We start from the raw sequence: 17,762 nt of genomic DNA, 5'->3' as shown, positions 1-17,762 counted from the left end.
CTTTGAGATGGTTGTCATTATTCTTCCTGGTTTCATAAGAACTCTTTATATGTTTAGATATTATCTCTCTGAAATATGTTACAAATATAGTTCTGATTTCTGATACAGTATTTTGTCTCATTATTGGATTTTGTTGCAAATGCAGGAAGGAATCTTCAGAGAGGAATCCTGAGTTGGGAGAATGTTTAGCATAACTCTAGAGCCTTTTGTCCTTAAACCCACATAAAAATCATTGCTTTAGAAGAAGTTCAAAGTTATGACTGACCAACTCTAGGCCAAGACTATGTGTCCCTGCTACTTTTGGGGCCCAGAAGAACCTCACCAAACTTTGGAAACATGCATTTACTGTTTTCTTCTATTTTTTGATGCTGGGTTTTTTTAGAACATGGAACTGGAAGAACTTTTAATTTTTAAGTAAAACTTAAAGTAGCCTAGCAGACAGGTAGTATATATATTTGTGTGTATATAGAGTGTTCTTTATATAATATTTAAAAATTTTGAAATGGAAAGTTGAGGCATGGACAAAAAAAGAGACAGTCATATTTTGAAATGACCTTACTTGTAACCTCATTTCCAGGATTCATTATTTCTGAGCCAATAATAAACTCATCTTACTGAGAGTACCTTCCTCTCTTGACCCTGATTCAGTTACTTAGTAAGGAACTGGTATGGTTTAGATTCAGAGTTCCCCAGGGGGGCCATGAACAGGGGACTTCTGGCACCTTCTTGACCAGCAGAGGTGACTCTGCACTGAAACACTCAGGGCTGAAGAGCGTTCCTGGTGACCGGCCTGGGGCTCACGGGACACACCAGGCAGGGCTGAGGCTGACACCGTCTCATCCTCAGTGGGAGGCCGCAGCGCAGAGCTGTGTATGAGTCAGATACAAAGTGCCTGCGAATTCAGAGGAGACAGTGATGTTTTTAGAGGTGAAGACAATAGGAGAAGTTCCGTAGGGGGGTTGTGACCTGTCCTCTGTAGGCAGTTCATGTCGGGCTGTGGTGTGGGGTGACTGCAGAGAAGAGGAGCTGGCAGACTGATGAGTGGCCGTGGCCTCAGCCTGGGGGCTGCACAGGGGCCAGGGGAGCAGGCATTCATGGTGTGGAGCTGGGGAAAGCTAAGGGCCTGCCTGGGAAGAGGCAGGGCTGGATGGAGGGCTCGGGTGGCCGGAATGACCCTGGGGTTGGGGTGCTGCACACAGGTGGAGGCCATTGGCAGGAGCCGGGGTCAAGCAAACTGGGCCTGAGGCACCGTGGAGGTGTCAGCCCCGAGCAGGGGCGGGGAACTGGACTGAGTGTTGGAGGCTGTGGGGCCTGGGCTGCCCACTGAGTTCCTGCCCCCAGCTGGTCCTCGGGCAACCTGGCAGGCAGGGCCTTCCTATCTTTGGGGAGCTGTCACAGAGGAACTTGGGCATCTCCTTGGGTTGACTCTCAGCCATAAAAGAGGATAAAATTGGCTCTAGCTCAGGATGACCAAGGAGAGGTGTGTGGGCCTCATGCCACATGGACACCATGGCCTTGAACCCTTTCGGGACAGTGGCCATGCTGAGATTTGGTGGCTGCAGGAAAGCCTTGTGCTCAGGGCAGGCCACAGCTCCGGTGAAGCTTTATGGGGACATTTGTCCCCCGGGGTTTGTATAGAGCAGGCGAGGAGCAGGGAGTGTTCAAAGAGAGGTTAAGAGAGAAGCACCTTTCTACAGAGAACCACACACCATCAGGACATACCCCAGCTTTCCTGACTCCAGGTGGGGCCCCTGAGCCATTTATTCTCAGATTCCCATGAAGCATGTTTCAGAGACGTAGGTGAGCAGATATGAACTAGCCACGTGGCTCCCGGTGGCTGGGAGGGTCTTGAATGCCAAGAGGAAGGGGATGATAGGTACGACCATGGAGAATGGGGGTGGCAGTGTTTTACTCTTCTTTGCACTCAGCATCAACCTGACAGTAAATCTCGTCAGTGGTCAAAGAACCACCTGATGACCATTTTCTTACAATCCTGGCACAGGAGGTGATATGATTCCTTAGTGCTATATTAGACCCTGTCCCTACAGAGAGGCAGTGGGAGGTGGGAAGCAGTCAGATACCATTTCCCATGTGGTGCTTTAAAATCATAATCAGAAATCGATGTGCCCGAACAATGTGTCCCCAGAACAGCTTCTGTTGCTCTTGATCCCCAAAGTGAAAGTGTGTGTAATCCTGTGATGTGCTCTCCTGATGGCGTTCCTGGCCTTGGACTTGGGATGAACAGCCAGAATGAGGCCCTGATAAGGAGTCTACATTTTTTATTTTTAGTCTCTGGATGTAGCTTCCCTCCTCCTCAGACTCTGGTCAAGTGGTGATGCAGCCTCATCTGGCCTCACTGGTCTTTAGGAAAGAGCCTAGAGTCTCATCACCACATCTGTGTCAGGGGGCACGTGCCCTATGGCAGCGTTTGGCAGGCAGCATTGACAGCAGTAGCTGACACTGTTTCCAAATTTAGTGTGTACCGGCTGCTGTGCTATGCTTTCAGCACAGTGTTTAATTTTATCCTCGTGGCTACTCTTGGAGGCAGATATTCTAATCATCCCCATTTTACAGATGGGGAGACTAAGGCTGTGAAGGGTTATGTACCCTGCCCAAGGCTCTGTCTGATGGTCAGATCTGCCTGACTGCAGCCCCCGTGTTCTGTTCCTACAGTGCATTTTCGGACACTTTGCAGGGCCAGAAGCAGAATCGGTCAACTCAGTGCTTGGCCAGGGTCTATGGTAGAGATCCACTCCCAGGCAGAGCTGCTCCCGTGAGGGCTTTACATCTCTCGGAACCAGGTTATCCTCCTGTTGGCATCCTCCTCATTGGCATCATCAGCATCACAGCTGCTTCTCATCATGTGCCTGGCTTCACCAGTGGTAGCATTTCACACAAATTGCTGTTGCTTCTTCCTGTCTCTACTTCTGCAAACCCCAGCAGCACATAGCTTTAGAATCAAGACTGAGTCCTCTGCAGGACTTTTGTCCCTCTCTGCTGTTGGAGGCAGACTTCACCCCGTTTATCTCAAGAAATTTGCTTCATGGGGATGCAAGCCAGCACTTTGCATCTGTGCACTTAGACTCTCCTCCCACTGCAGGCGCCTGTGTGCACCTGCGGTTAGGAAAGGGCTGCCGGGCTGGGGGGCCTGCCCTCATACTGGAGGCAGGGCAGCTCCTGCTCACCTCTAAGATTTCCCTGGGAGAAGGGCCTTCCTTGCTGGCTGCTGTTCGTTGAGCATGTGGGTTGCACCAGGCGTTGTGCTCAGAACTGTTCAGCTCATGTCTGACAGTCCTGTGAGTGAGAGAGGATGTTCCCTTGTTAAAGTGGGAGCAGTAACAATGAAGTCAGGGCCTGCTTCTTTTTTTTTCCTGGAGGATAACAGCTTTATTGAGATGTAATTTACTTACCATATGATTCAACCATTTCAAGGGTACAATTCAATGGTTTTTAGGATATTCATAGATAGGTACAACCATCATCACAATCAATTTTAGAATTTTTCATCATCTCGAGAAGAAACACCTTATCTGTTAGCTGTCTCCCCTACGCCTGCGTACTCCTCCCCCCACAGCCCAAGGAGCCAATGATCAACATGCTGTAGATCTCACAGGGCTTGCTTCTTGACTGCGGACAACAGCTGTTCTTTAAAGAGACGGAAAGAACCTTAGATGGTCTTAGTCCAACCCCTTTATTCTGCAAATATTTGCCCAGCATCCAGCTGCTCTTAGGTAGTGAAGCCAGCCAAAGGCCGTTCATCTCCATGTGCAGCCCCCTCCCCCCTCCTTCTGCTCTGCCCCCCGGTGTCAGAGTTCCCCCCACCCCGGTGCCCACCCCAGCGAGCAGGCCCTGCCCTGCAGTGTGTGCTGAAAGTGATCCTGGGGGTTAAAATAAGAACTCTGAGTAACAGGAACGTGAACAGACCATCGAATGATGACAGTGGCAGCCCTGGGGCAACTCTGCAGAACCCAGGGGATGCCGGAGGGGCCAGGCCCACGCCCTCAGTTTGCCCACTTGTAAATGGAGCTGCTGGTTTGGGTGATGGTTATATTTTCTGAGTCACCCAGAACCTCAAAATGTAAAAATCCTGGTGGGTGGATGGAGCCGAGTGCAGGAAGGTGCGGCCTCTCATAGACGTCCAGGGCTTGGTGGGGGCAGGGAGCTGTCGGGCCTCCCTGGGGGCGTGGGAAGCTCCCTGTACCGAATTGTCCTCATGAAACTACATAAAGCTCCTCCTCTGCAAAGTGTTCCTGGGAACTGTACCTCCTTAGAAAGGAAGGAGTCTGCACATTCCACCTTGGACATTTCATGGCACTCTGCCCTCTGCTCTCATTCCACATCACATGAAGAGGCCATGGCTTGACAATGAAAATAATAACAACAGCAAGAGTAGGAATGACCCTTGGTTCCTGAGTGCATCCTGGTAAGTCGTGACTCCTTTAATCCTCAATGAGGTAGGTAGCCTTAGGCACACAGAGGAGGCATCTTATTCATGGTCACACAGCTAACAAGTGGCAGATGCACACCCACGCTGCTGGCGCCAGAAGGGCACTGTCAACCCTGGTGGTCATGGGAGGATGAGAAACATCTCGTGTAGAAGCGCCCACAACAGCTTCTGACGCTGGTGCATGTTTGGGAAAGGGAAGAGAGATGCTTTTAGGTCTCCCCACATCCTCCTGGATATGTTGCCATTTCATTGTGGGCTTCTTTGTCTATATTTTTTCAAAACAGACAAACAGGATGGGAAAGCTCAGATGAAAACTCAAAGCCTGACCATCGGTCTTTCTCACATGTAAGGATGGAGAGTTTTCTCCTTCGTGTATCTATAGCACCCAGGGTAGAGATGTCAGCCTTGCTTAAATATCAAACCTGAGTTTGGGAGCAGCTCACAGCTGATTGGACGATGAGAGTATGGGGTAGGAGAGCTTCCGCACCTCTTCCTTCATTGGTATAACCCCCTTCTGCTGGGGCTCTTGTTTGCGTTTTGCCAACATCTGCTCAGGCTGCCTTTTCTTCCCCAAGTCTTGACAAACAACACCCTTGGTTACCAAGAGGAATATTTATAACCAAAGGAAAACATAAGCAAATATTCGACTACCATGTTAGCAGTTGGGGAGGTTTCTTATATTTTTTCCAGCCTCATTAAAAATTTACCCGCCCCCCCCTCCCCCCGCAACCCCCAAGGTCTGGACTGCATTCAGTTTCCGTAAGCTGGGTGTTTTGGCTTATCTGTTCTCTTATTCTTTCTTGGAAACTTGGATCAGGGGAAGTGAAATCCCAAAGAGAAAGGGGCTGGAAGCCTTTGGAAACCTGAAGGGCTCTTACCCCAGTGCCCTCTGCCCTTGCTGCCCTGTGGGGGTGTTGTAAGGCAGCTAGCCATGGCATGGGAGCTGCAGGCTCTAGAAAGGGGGCCTGGGCCTCAACCTCACTCCTACTCATGTGGCCTCCTGTCAAAGAAGTAGATGTTGGTGCTTCAGGCAGTTAGGCTGTGATGCACAGAATATCATTGTAGAAAGGATTCTAGGAAACTCCCTAATCACACTCTAGTTCTGCAAATGAAACCAACCCTTTGCCTTGAAAGAAAGGTTGGAAGGACATCAGGACCTCAAATGCCCATTCTTTAAAATATCATTTGCTGTTCTTTTTCTAATTTTAAAGGCCATATATTTAATTACACCCACCAGTTCTAGAAATCACATTCAGAAAAGTATTAAAAATGGAAATCACTTATAATGGTGGCCCTGCATCTGGCCACCTGGACCCACAGCAAGCATTGCTCATGGGTTGGCAGCACCCTTTACCAGGAAAGAAATCTAAAGAACTCCGTGGCTCCAAAACTGCTGTGTGAACATGGTCAGGGCATCGTCTCACCGGGGGTGGTGAGGGAAGGTGTGACATGACAGAGGTGTGCTGAGCTGAGAGCTCTTCTGGGCTCCTCATTGGATGTACAGCTGCTGTGCACCCTGAGCCCTTCTGCCTGGAAGCCCTGCTCACTTGTTAGGAGATGTTGAGGTGATAGAGGTCACCACCTTGGCTGGGGTGGCCGCCCTGCAGTGGGACCTTTTACTGCCTCCCACCCCACCATCAGCATCCTCATCCTCAGCCCCAGGAGCTGGTGCCCAGCCTTGATTGGCACGTGGGGCCTGGCAGCAGCATGCCTTTGTGACAGAGCAGCACCATGGGGTCACGAGTCCACTTGGGCTCATTCTTGGGCTATGACTGAACAATTGGTCCTGGATCTAAACTTCTCTGGTAGCTCAGATGGTAAGGCATCTGCCTACAATGCGGGAGACCCGGGTTCGATCCCTGGGTCAGGAAGATCCCCTGGAGAAGGAAATGGCAACCCACTCCAGTACTCTTGCCTGGAAAATCCCATGGACCGAGGAGCCTGGTAGGCTACAGTCCATGGGGTCGCAAAGAGTTGGACATGACTAAGCAACTTCACTTCACTATACTACTCCTTCCTTACCCATAAAACTTCCTTAGAAATGTGGTGGTGATACACATGAGTCCCTGGTGCCACTCCAGGCACATCACAGCTCTAAATTAAGGTTAGTGTCCCCTCCCTATACCGGACACCTCAAACTTAGGCACATTGTGGAATTAACAAATCGCTCTGGGTTTGTTTTCTCAAGTTCTGTGACGCATAGGCTTGGTGGTGGCACCTTTGACCTCAGGGAGTAAGTATTTTCTTAACTATCCCTGAATCCTTTAGAATTCAGGCCCTAGATAGCTGTCTTTCCAGTGGCCAGAGACTGAGTAGGTGACAGCCGTTGGGCAAAGGGGCCAATGATGCCCGGCAGTTGGGTTTCTAGAGTGGATCTCATCTGGGTACTTCATGCTACCAATGACTGCATTTTCTTTAGAACTGATCCTGAAACTGCATGATTTAAAACTGAGGAAAAAATAACATTGCCACAAGATGGCCGACAAGAATAGCATTTGTGTTAGAAAGCAAACTGCAGTTTAAAAAAGCAGATATCTGTCTGAGCTTGTGCTGCGGGGTCAGCGGGGCAGTGGTGCTGGAAAGTGGGTTTGCTTAGGGGATGGTGGAACTCCTGTGAGGTGGGTGGGCTCAGGCCCAGGTCAGGGTCTGCAGATGCCCAGCCCCATCTGGACCCGAAGGGAAGGGAGGTCCTGGAGACCCAGAGGCCAGCCTTCACGAAGGTCACCCCTGCACCACAACTGGGGTTCCGCCAACATGGCTGCCATGGGGGCAGCTTCGGGCACATGCGCATGCTCTCTTAGCTTTGCTGCGTATGGAGGCCACCTCCTTCTCACACACAGAAACATCAGGCTCATGTGTCTTTGTTAAGTGGAATAAACATGACTTATTTCTATTTACTGATAAATGTTCCCCTGGGCAGCTTTTGTGTAGCTGAGCTCTAGACTGTGGCCTGAGAGGCTGCTAGGAAGCTCAAGGCCAGAGTCATCCCTGGTCACTCATTGTGACAGGGACCTTCTCTGGTCCTTGTTCCCTCACAGGAAAGTGAGATGGGTGTGCTCTCTGTCCTGGAGACGGGGTAAACAGCGGGAAGGGGTGACCAGTGAGTTGGGGTCAGCCTCTGCCCAAGATGCCCTGGTGCCCTCATCTGCCCTCCTGTGTCTGCACCGTAGGACCTGGCCCATGCCCATCCAGCCTCTACACCAAGAAGCAGGAACCCTGGCTCCTCACTTCCTCCCCAGGCTTTCTCTTTCTTCCCACCACCTTGGTGTCTGATTGCCCACCCCAGCTCCCCTTTCCTTATCTCTTCCTCCCATCAGTGTGGACAGGTGTGCAGGAAACTGGATGGGCCTCATCAGCATTCAGGACTAGGCGACTCCTTGGGCCTTTTTGTGTCCTAAGCCAGCTGTGCTGAGACCAGCCCCTGCCATCTGTCTGTCTGGTGCACTGTGGGGTCCCAGGGTAGTAGAAACTATACCCCTGTGCTCTTGCTGCTCCCTACACTGCAGCACCCCGCCCTGTCCCCAGAGCACACAGACACTCAACAGTAAATCCAGAGTGGCTGCTGGTGGGAAAGGAAGAAGACTGTGTGGGGTCACAGACCTGGGCTGTGTGGCCTTAGGTGACCAGCAAGTCTCTAAAGGAGGTAATGGACTGCACCAGTGATTCTAAGCCAGGAGAGTGGGGTGTGGGGGGAAGCAGGGTTTGTGCCTGAGAGAATCAGGGTGGGGGCTATCACCCATGTCCTGACATGGGGAAGGAGTCCAGCACCACCCACCTCCCCATCATTACATGCAAGGACCAGGTGGAGCCTGCTGCCTGCTGGGGAGGGAGCAGTCAGAAGAGTGCAGACCAGTAGTCCCCACCCGCCCCTGCCCACAGGCCCAGTGTCATTTCCATCGCTGAGGTAATGACTGTCATGTCCACACACACCCTTGATATTGCTGCTCAGGTCGGGCTGGGCCTTGGAGCAGAAGTCCAGATCTGACCTTCCGAACCACCATCTGAGGGCAGGCTGCCGTGTGACGTTTACAAAATATGTGTATCCTGTAACCGTGTTTGATCTCATCTGAAGGTAAGCACAAAGGCCCACGTCTAGGATCCTGAGAAAGTGCAGTCTGGGCAGTGCGGGTCACCCACCTCTTCAGACATATATGCACACACGTGCTCACACACACACACACACACGTGCTTGAAAGGGGTCCTGGCTCCAAGACCTGCCCCTTTGTCTTCTGTCTCCCTCGTCAGGTGGTTGTTCAGTTGATCAGTCACGTCTGACTCTTTGTGACCCCATGGACTGCAGCACGCCAGGCTTCCTTGTCTTTCGCCACCTCCCAGTTTGTTCAAACTCATGTCCATTGAGTCAGTGATGCCATCCAACCATCTCATCCTCTGTCGTCCCCTTCTCCTCCTGTCTTCAATCTTTCCCAGCATCGGGGTCTTTACCAGTGAGTCAGCTCTTCACATCAGGTGGCCAAGTATTGGAGTGTCAGCTTCAGCATCAGTCCTTCCAATGAATATTCAGGGTTGATTTCCTTTAGGATGGACTGGTTTGATCTCCTTGCTGGGTACCCTAACCCTAACCCAGGATGCTTTTGACCTTCTCTGTTTACTGCCCTCAAATCCTAAAGATGCATTTCCATTTTCATTCTCTCATTCATGGTGTGTGCCGAGCACCTCCTGTGAGCAGTGTTCTAGATGGTAAAGGTGCAGCAGGGAACAGACAGAGATCCCTGCCTGCAGACTCCACACACACTCCTGTTAACTTCTCCCCTGAGGGTCACTGTAAGTGGCAAAATCATCCTAACTTCCCTGACAATGTCCTAACAGCATCGATGATTTCCTCTGTGTACATCAGCAGCCAGTCCTCTGGCTACGTTCCTTCAGGCCCCCACCACCTGCACAGCTTTCATGGAAGGGCCATTTCACCTGAGCAGCACACTCAGTTCTAAGAATTTCTTTCAGCCACAAGAAGACCTGACAAACCCACGTTATCTGTCAGTGGTCAGCTTTCAGTTTTCTCTCCTTCCTCCTGCCTCAGCCCTGCTTCAAAGCCATCCTCATAGTCAGAACTTCATCGTGTACATGGAGGCTCATGAGCAACCTCACAACTAGAGGAACCCGCCATCTAGGGAGTCTTAGTTCCATGGGTGGGGGCGGAGGGGCAGGGCGCTGCCTCTTCCCCAGACTAGGTGACCTTGAGCGGGTTCTTCCTCTAAGCCCAAGCTCCTGCAGCTGTGAAACGGGCATTCCAGCATCTCCTTCGTTGGCTGTTACATGGTCAGTGTGGCCAGTTGCACATTAGTCGTGGTGCCTGATGCCAAGGAGACCCTCCAGCAGCACGTCAGGGTTTTCTGTATTGTCAAGGGCACACTTGAAGCCTGGGATGGTGACATTCTTTTCACTGCTTCTCCCCCAGCACTTGATGGCACGGTCCCTTCCTGTCTCCTTTGATGGAGGAGGGACTGGAATGCTCCGGGGGCGGGGGTACCATGCTAGCTGGAACTGGCCAGGGCTGGTGGCAAGTTAGGGACCTCAGTGGGCTCAGCTGAGGCCTCATGAACAGGAGGAGGTAAGTCTGGGGAAGGAGCCTGAGGAGGAAACAGTGCCCCAGGTGGGTGGAGATCGGGCCCAAACCTGGTGTGACTGGAGATGAAGAGCTGCGGTGGGTGTGGTGGTGGCAGGGGAAGCTGGGGAGTGATGGAAGAAGTTGACACAGCCTCTGGGGGCCCATCCTCGCCGGCCGTCCTACATGAACTGGGACTGGAGGTGATGGGCCCTGGATGGCTCCTCTCCACCAGGTCCTCCCCAAGTGGGGAAAAACACTTCTGTCCTTTCTGTACCCAAGCAGAGCCTTAAAAATATAGCCTCCTATGAAAAATGTGGTCACCAAAGCTGCTGTTTTGTGACAGCTGTCCAGTAAATGAACTCCGGGGAGAGGGACAGGAGCCAGGATGCAGGGTTCTGGGATGCTGTCTGCAGGTAATAATGCACGATTTCTGGGTATCAGGTGTGTGAGAGGCACCTGAGGCTCTTGACATATGTTGCCCCACTTCATCTTCACCCCAAATGTGAATTTCATACTACTGTTATCTTCCCTTTGCCAACACAGAGACTGCAGCTCAAAGAGTGCTGTAGACTGAACGCTTGTGCCCCCAAATTCATGTGCTGAAACCTAATCTCTGCCCTGTGATGCTGTGAGGAAGTGGGACTTAGGCCCAGGAATGTGCTTAGGCCCAGGAATGTGCTTAGGCCCAGGGGTCTCAGCTGGGAGACACACCCTCTGTGAACCAGGAGGTGGCCCTCGCCAGACACTGAATCTGCCTGCACATGATCTGACCCACTCTTCTGGATTCCAGAACTGTGAGAAGTAACATTTTGTTGTCTGAGCCACCCAGCCAGTGGTATTCTGTTCTAGAAGCCCAAACAGACCAAGACAAAGAGGTTAAGGAATGGGCCCAAGGTCACTCGCCTGGCGAGTCATGGAGCTGGGACCAGTCCAGGGCCTCAACTTTGATAGACGGCAGCTATTTCAGAATCACGATATGAAACTCACTAATACGATTATTTATATTCCTCAAAATTACTTACACCATTGTCTTATTGTTGCATTAGTCTTGGAAGGGAGATGAGGCAAGTTACCAATGAAAAACTGCATGCCAGAGAAACAGCAGTTTCCCGGAGGTTCAGGTAGACACAGAATCCAGAGCAGGACAGCTCCCCACCCCAGCCCCAGCTGTACACAAGCCCATCCTTAAGACACACCACCCTCCTCAGCTTGAAGGAGAAGGGAAAGCTGTGGGTTTGGTGGAAGAAGATCTCAGTGGGATGAGCCTGGTCCAGGCCTGGGGGTTGAGAGTGAGCCTGGTATGGAGGGGAAGAGTGGGCCTGGTTGAGGGTGGGGAAGGGAGCCGGGGCCACGCTTTCTCAGTAGTGTCTATAGCAGGACTCACAGACACAGGAACTGTCACAGAATAGCCTTGTCATCTCCTGGCCTTTGGGTTACTGCCAGTAAGGGACTGCAGTTTCAGTGACATCTGTGATTCATCTGACTGACATCTGAGTCTGCTGTGTGGCAACGCTGTGCCAGGCACACAGTTTACAACCTTTCCTGACTTGTTATTACCTTACTACTTATGTCAAGAACCAGATATGGTCAGAGGAGTCAGAGTTTCTTGTTCTGCCTGTACAAATACGTCTGACCTGATCTCTTTTCACTGAGTCTGAAGAATGGTCTGTGCACATGAGCTTGACTGTAGAAAACCGCTGCTCCAGACATAGAGGACACGGTGGGTCCTTGGACTAGGGAAGCCACAGGAGGGCACCCGGGGGGAGGGGGGCTGCCATCCTTCCTCCCCCAGTGGCTGCCTCAGCTCAGTACACGTGGAGGTGATCACAACACCTCTGCCCAGCAGTGAACACCCGGGAGATGCTTCAGAGCAGGTTGATTGCTCTGAAGTCAAGACACTGGTGTTGGCTATCACACGTAAATCTTGTTTTCTGTGGGATAGGCGATTTCTTCCATGTGTGTATGTGCCTCATACAGTGAATGTTTCTGAAGGTAGCATGTCATCCCTTCTCTTTGTACCAGTGCTTTGTCATATGATTTCTGGTCAAGGTTATGGATTCAGTGTCTCTATTAGTCCACAAGTTAGCCTCTTTCTATAGGGACTGCACACTGCTATTCTATGACCTATTTCCTATGAGCATCACTGACTCAGGTGCCTGATTCCAAAACTGTTTTCTTTGTTGTCAACTTCTTGGCCAGCCACTGTGCCACATTAGCTCGAGGAAGCCTGCACACATGCATACACATGCGCTCACACAGGCATGCACAGAGTCTACTGTTATGTGTCCCTGAAGGAACTCCTGCAGCTGATACATTACGTGACTGATGCTATACTTGGGGTTTTCCGGCGAGGTTTCTGAGGTTTTCTGATGGCTGTGGAGGATGGTTAGCATCGACAGTCCTCTTTTGGGAGGCACCATTTAGGGGGCACCAGCATTGATCTGAGCTCATTTCATGTGTTGGTAAGCTTTGCAGATCAGACCTAAACAGAAGGGGGAGGCTTGCTGCCCACTAGCATGGGGTAGGTCATCCTCCCATCCCCAGCCACACATCCAGGGATGTTGGGAGCACGACCAGGACTCCCACCCAAGACCCCTACCCCTGCATGGAGACCCCTGAATCCAGCTGTGAATTGCGTTTGTTACCCGTCACTTAGCGGTGAACAAAAGTTCCCCAAGGCAGGAGGCTTTAGCACTCTCGAGTGGCCGTCTGACTGCGTTCTGCAGATGAAACTTGGACTTTAGGTGTTTGTCAAATAGCTGGCTTGCCCTGCATGTCAGCCACCAGGAGAAGGAAAGAAGAATGCCAGAGACAGGATGATTACTTCCGCTGAACATGCAGACCAGTTGTAGCTGTAGCTGTCAGTGAGAACGCTAGGTCCGCCTGTTTTCTGTGTCACCCATTTATGGACTATTCGGAGAAGGCAATGGCACCCCATTCCAGTACTCTTGCCTGGAAAATCCCATGGATGGAGGAGCCTGGTAGGCTGCACTCCATGAGGTCGCTAAGAGTCGGACATGACTGAGCGACTTCACTTTAACTTTTCACTTTCGTGCATTGGAGAAGGAAATGGCAACCCACTCCAGTGTTCTTACCTGGAGAATCCCAGGGACGGGGGAGCCTGGTAGGCTGCCATCTATGGGGTTGCACAGAGTCGGACACGACTGAAGTGACTTAGCAGCAGCAGCAGCAGGCCTCTAGGTTGTTTTTTTAATTCTTTTTACTTACTCAGTTCACTTTAGTTGCTCAGTCATGTCCAACTCTTTACGACCCCATGGACTGCAGCACGCTGGGCTTCCCTGTCCCATCATCAGTTCCCGGAGCTTGCTCAAACTCATGTCCATCAAGTTGGTGATGCCATCCAACCATCTCATCCTCTGTTGTCCCCTTATCCTCCTGCCTTCAATCTTTCCCAGCATCAGGGTCTTTTCCAATGAGTCAGCCCTTTGCATCTGATGGCCAAAGTATTGGAGTTTCAGCTTCAGCATCAGTTCTTCCAATGAATATTCAGGACTGATTTCCTTTAGGATGGACTGGTTTGATTTCCTTGCAGTCCAAGGGACTCTTAAGAGTCTCCTCCAACACCACAATTCAAAAGCATCAGTTCTTCGGCTCTCAGCTTTCTTTATGGTCCAACTCTCACATCCATACATGACTACTGAAAAAACCGTAGCTTTGACTATGTACACCTTTGTCGGCAAAGTAATGGCTCTGCTTTTTAATATGCTGTCTAGGTTTGTCATAGCTTTCCTTCCAAAGAGCAAGCATCTTTTAATTTCATGGCTGCAGTCACCATCTGCAGTGATTTTGGAGCCCAAGAGAATAAAGTCTGGCACTGTTTCCATTATTTCCCCATCTATTTGCCATGAAGTGATGGGACCAGATGCCATGATCTTTTTTTGAACGTTGAGTTTTAAGGCCTTTTTCACTCTCCTCTTTCATTTTCATCAAGAGGCTCTTTAGTTCCTCTTCACTTTCTGCCATAAGCCTGGTGTCATCTGCATATCTAAGGTTATTGATATTTCTCCTGGCAATCTTGATTCCATCTTGTGCTTCCTCCAGCCCAGTATTTCAGATGATGTACTCTGCAATTAAGTTAAATAAGCAGGGTAACAATATACAGCCTTGACGAACTCCTTTCCCAATTTGGAACCAGTCCATTGTTCCATGTCCAGTTCTAAATGTTGCTTCTTGACCTGCATACAGATTTCTCCAGAGGCAGGTCAGGTGGTCTGGTATTCCTATCTCCTTAAGAATTTTCCACAGTTTATTGTGATCCATACAGTCAAAGGCTTTGGCATAGTCAATGAAGTGGAAATAGATGTTTTTCTGGAACTCTCTTGCTTTTTTGATGATCCAGCAGATGTTGGCAATTTGATCTCTGGTTCATCTGCCTTTTCTAAATCCAGCTTGAACATCTGGACATTCTTGGTTCACATACTGTTGAAGCCTGGCTTGGAGAATTTTGATCATTACTTTAGTAGTGTGTGAGATGAGTGCAAATGTGCAGTAGTTTGAACATTCTTTGGCATTGCCTGTCTTTTTAGATTGGAATGAAGAGTGCCCTTTTCGAATCCTGTGGCCACTGCAGAGTTTTCCAACTTTGCTGGAATATTGAGTGCAGCTCTTTTACAGCATCATCTTTTAGGATTTGAAATAGCTCAACTGGAATTCCATTACCTCCACTAGCTTTTGTAGTGACGATTCCTAAGGCCCACTTGACTTTGCACTCCAGGATGTCTGACTCTAGATTAGTGATCACACCATCATGGTTATCTGGTCATGAAGATCTTTGTTGCATAGTTCTGTGTTTTCTTGCCACCTCTTCTCAATATCTTCTGCTTCTGTTAGGTCCATACCATTTCTGTCCTTTATTGTGCTCCTCTGTGCATGAAATGTTCCCTTGGTATCTCTAATTTTCTTGAAGAGATCTCTAGTCTTTCCCATTCTATTGTTTTCCTGTATTTCTTTGCATTGATCACTGAGGAAGGCTTTCTTATCTCTCCTTGCTATTCTTTGGAACTGCATTCAGATAGGTATGCTGCTGCTAAGTCGCTTCAGTCGTGTCCAACTCTTTGCGACCCCATAGACGGTAGCCCACCAGGCGCCCCCGTCCCTGGGATTCTCCAGGCAAGAACACTGGAGTGGGTTGCCATTTCCTTCTCCAACGCATGAAAGTGAGAAGTGAAAGTGAAGTCACTCAGTCATGTCCGACTTTTAGCGACCCCATGGACTGCAGCCCATCAGGCTCCTCCATCCATGGGATTTTCCAGGCAAGAGTACTGGAGTGGGGTGCCATTGCCTTCTCCGTCAGATAGGTATATCTTTTCTTTTCTCCTCTGCCTTTTGTTTCTCTTATCTCAGCTATCTGTAAGGCCTCCTCAGACAACCGTTTTACCTTTTTGCATTTCTCTTTTCTTGGAACACGAAAAAGAATCACACAGGTGATCATGGCCTCCTGTACAATGTTACAAACCCGCGTCTATAGTTTTTTAGGTACTCTGTCCATCAGATCTGATCCCTTGAATCTATTTGTCACTTCAACTGTATAATCATAAGTGATTTGATTTAGGTCTTACCTGAATGGTCTAGTGGTTTTCTCTACTTTCTTCAACTGAAGTCTGAATTTGGCAACAAGGAGTTCATGATCTCAGCCACAGTCCGCTCCTGGTCTTGTTTTTGCTGACTGTATAGAGCTTCTTCATCTTCAGCTCAAAGAATATAATCAGTCTGATTTCAGTATTGACCATCTGGTGATGTCCATGTGTAGAGTCTTCTCTTGTGTTGTTGGAAGAGGGTGTTTGCTATGACCAATGCGTTTTCTTGGCAAAACTCTGTCAGCCTTTGCCCTGCTTCATTTTGTACTCCAGGCAAAACATGCCTGTTTGGCAGTACCAGGCCTTGCTTGTGGCTTATGGGATCTTAGTTCCCTGACCAGGGATGGAACCCAGGTCCCCTGCATTGGGCGCATGGAGTCTTAGCCACGGACCACCAGAAAAGTCCCATGCCTTAAGTTTTTTTTCATGTCTCAGATAAGAGGAATACTTTTGCGACAATGCAGGACATTCCAGTTATATTTTTATGTCTGTTTGATTTGGCCTGGAGAGAAGTTATTTTATTATTTTTAAATCATTAATTTAAAATACTGTGTTTCTCATATATGTTGCCACACTGCTGACTAGTTGTACCAAAAAGTGCCAGTGTGTGCAAAATGCGAATCTCATCTCAAAATGAAAGCATCAGTCTCTAAAAGGTTGTGCTTTCAAAAGCACACAAAGCCAGGCTTTTCTTCCAGATGGAGCAGAGGTGGGGGTCAGTGCCACATGCGGGGTGCCCACTGGCCTTGGGTCTGCTTGGTGCAGTGGGTGGAGGGAGGAAGCAGCAGGGGCAGCTTCCTTGGCACTGGGACCTGCGTCTCAGTGGGCCTCAGGGCAGACTGGGCAAGACAGGCTATTGTCTGACTTCTCCTCACTCTAGGGTGGTTCTTCAGTTTAAGACACAGAGGTTGTCTGGCATGCCTAAGGTCACACAGCCAGCAGCTGTGACAGGGAGGGGGAAAAAAGACATCAGAAGATGCAGAAGGGCCAGGAGGAGTTCTCCAGCAGTTTCTTTCAGTTCAGGGAGAGAGTGAGGAAGTCAAACCCAACAAGACCCCAAGCCAACTCATCCGAGCTGGGCACCTGGTGGGTGTCTGTCATGCACCCCCTCCCACATCATGCCCGTGACCAAGCGTCTCCCACCCAGGGCTCACCTGGCCACCCCGCAGTGGTGTCCTCGAGGAGGTGTGACCAATGGTGTGCCAGCCCCACCCTGCCCTGCCCACCCATTCAGGTCTTCTCTTACACAGAGGAGCTCCTGGCTGACCTGACCTGTCCACCAGGCACATCAGCATGGGGGTCCTGACACCAGACCCTGCCCAGGGGGCTCAGCACTGAAGCTTCTCCTCTCTGGTGAGCGTGGCTCCTTCCTCCACCACTTACTTTTCCATCCACCCTCAACAGGGATGTGTTGAACATACCATGTAGCGGGCTCCGAGGATGCAAGGTGACATAACAGCCTTGACCTCTGAGGGCAGGGCAGCAGAGCAGACAAAGCAAGGGTGAGTTTCTGACAAAACACCCATAGGCTGATACACCCAAGGAGGGAGACCCAGCGAGGGCTGAGACTGAGAAGCCCCATTGGGTGGGCAGGAAAGCCAACAGGAAGGGATGCATAATGAATCTGGAGGCCAAGGGGATGCAGGCCCTGCAGTGGAAGGAGATGCCAGGACCCAGGCCTGGCACCAGCTCTGCTTGTGAGCTCTGTGCCTGCTCAGCAGGGAGAGTGGTCCAGGATGAGTCTGCGGGTAGGGCACACAAGGCCCCAGACCCTAAAGTCTTTGCAAGGAATGTGGACTTGCTTTTAGTGCAGTGAGAAAGCATGAGGGTATTTTCATTAAGCAGGGGAGTATTGTGATTCAGTTTGTGTTTTTAAAATAATTTCCCTGTTGCCATCAATTATTTGAGGAGGGGGCATACCCTTGGGGGAGGCTGTTTTCATTGTTCAGGCCAGAGGCAGCAGCCACGTGCATAGGGGAGCTGCAGGGGCTGGTTGGTTGCACAGTGTGGAGGTGGGGCAGGACGTGCTGTGGGGGAGATAAGGGGTGCAGGAGACCAGGGGTTCATGGTGGTTCAGGTTTCTGACTGAGATAACCGCGGGACTGGCAGGGAGGAGGAAAGGGGAGGGATAGTGGGAACCTGGGATTTCAGT

The 17,762-nt window shown here is 50.3% G+C and overlaps 1 protein-coding gene across 1 annotated transcript in view; it reads left to right on the top strand.

Annotated features, from left to right (window-relative positions):
* The window catches only part of PGBD5 (piggyBac transposable element derived 5), a 96,616-nt gene that overhangs the window by 35,243 nt on the left and 43,611 nt on the right, over positions 1 to 17,762 (top strand). The gene's annotated exons all lie outside the window — the stretch shown is intronic.

This window comes from Bubalus kerabau, chromosome 1 (assembly GCF_029407905.1).
Source record: "Bubalus kerabau isolate K-KA32 ecotype Philippines breed swamp buffalo chromosome 1, PCC_UOA_SB_1v2, whole genome shotgun sequence".
NCBI classification, from domain to species: Eukaryota; Metazoa; Chordata; class Mammalia; order Artiodactyla; family Bovidae; genus Bubalus; species Bubalus kerabau.
This window is presented reverse-complemented; position numbering and strand designations above follow the sequence as displayed.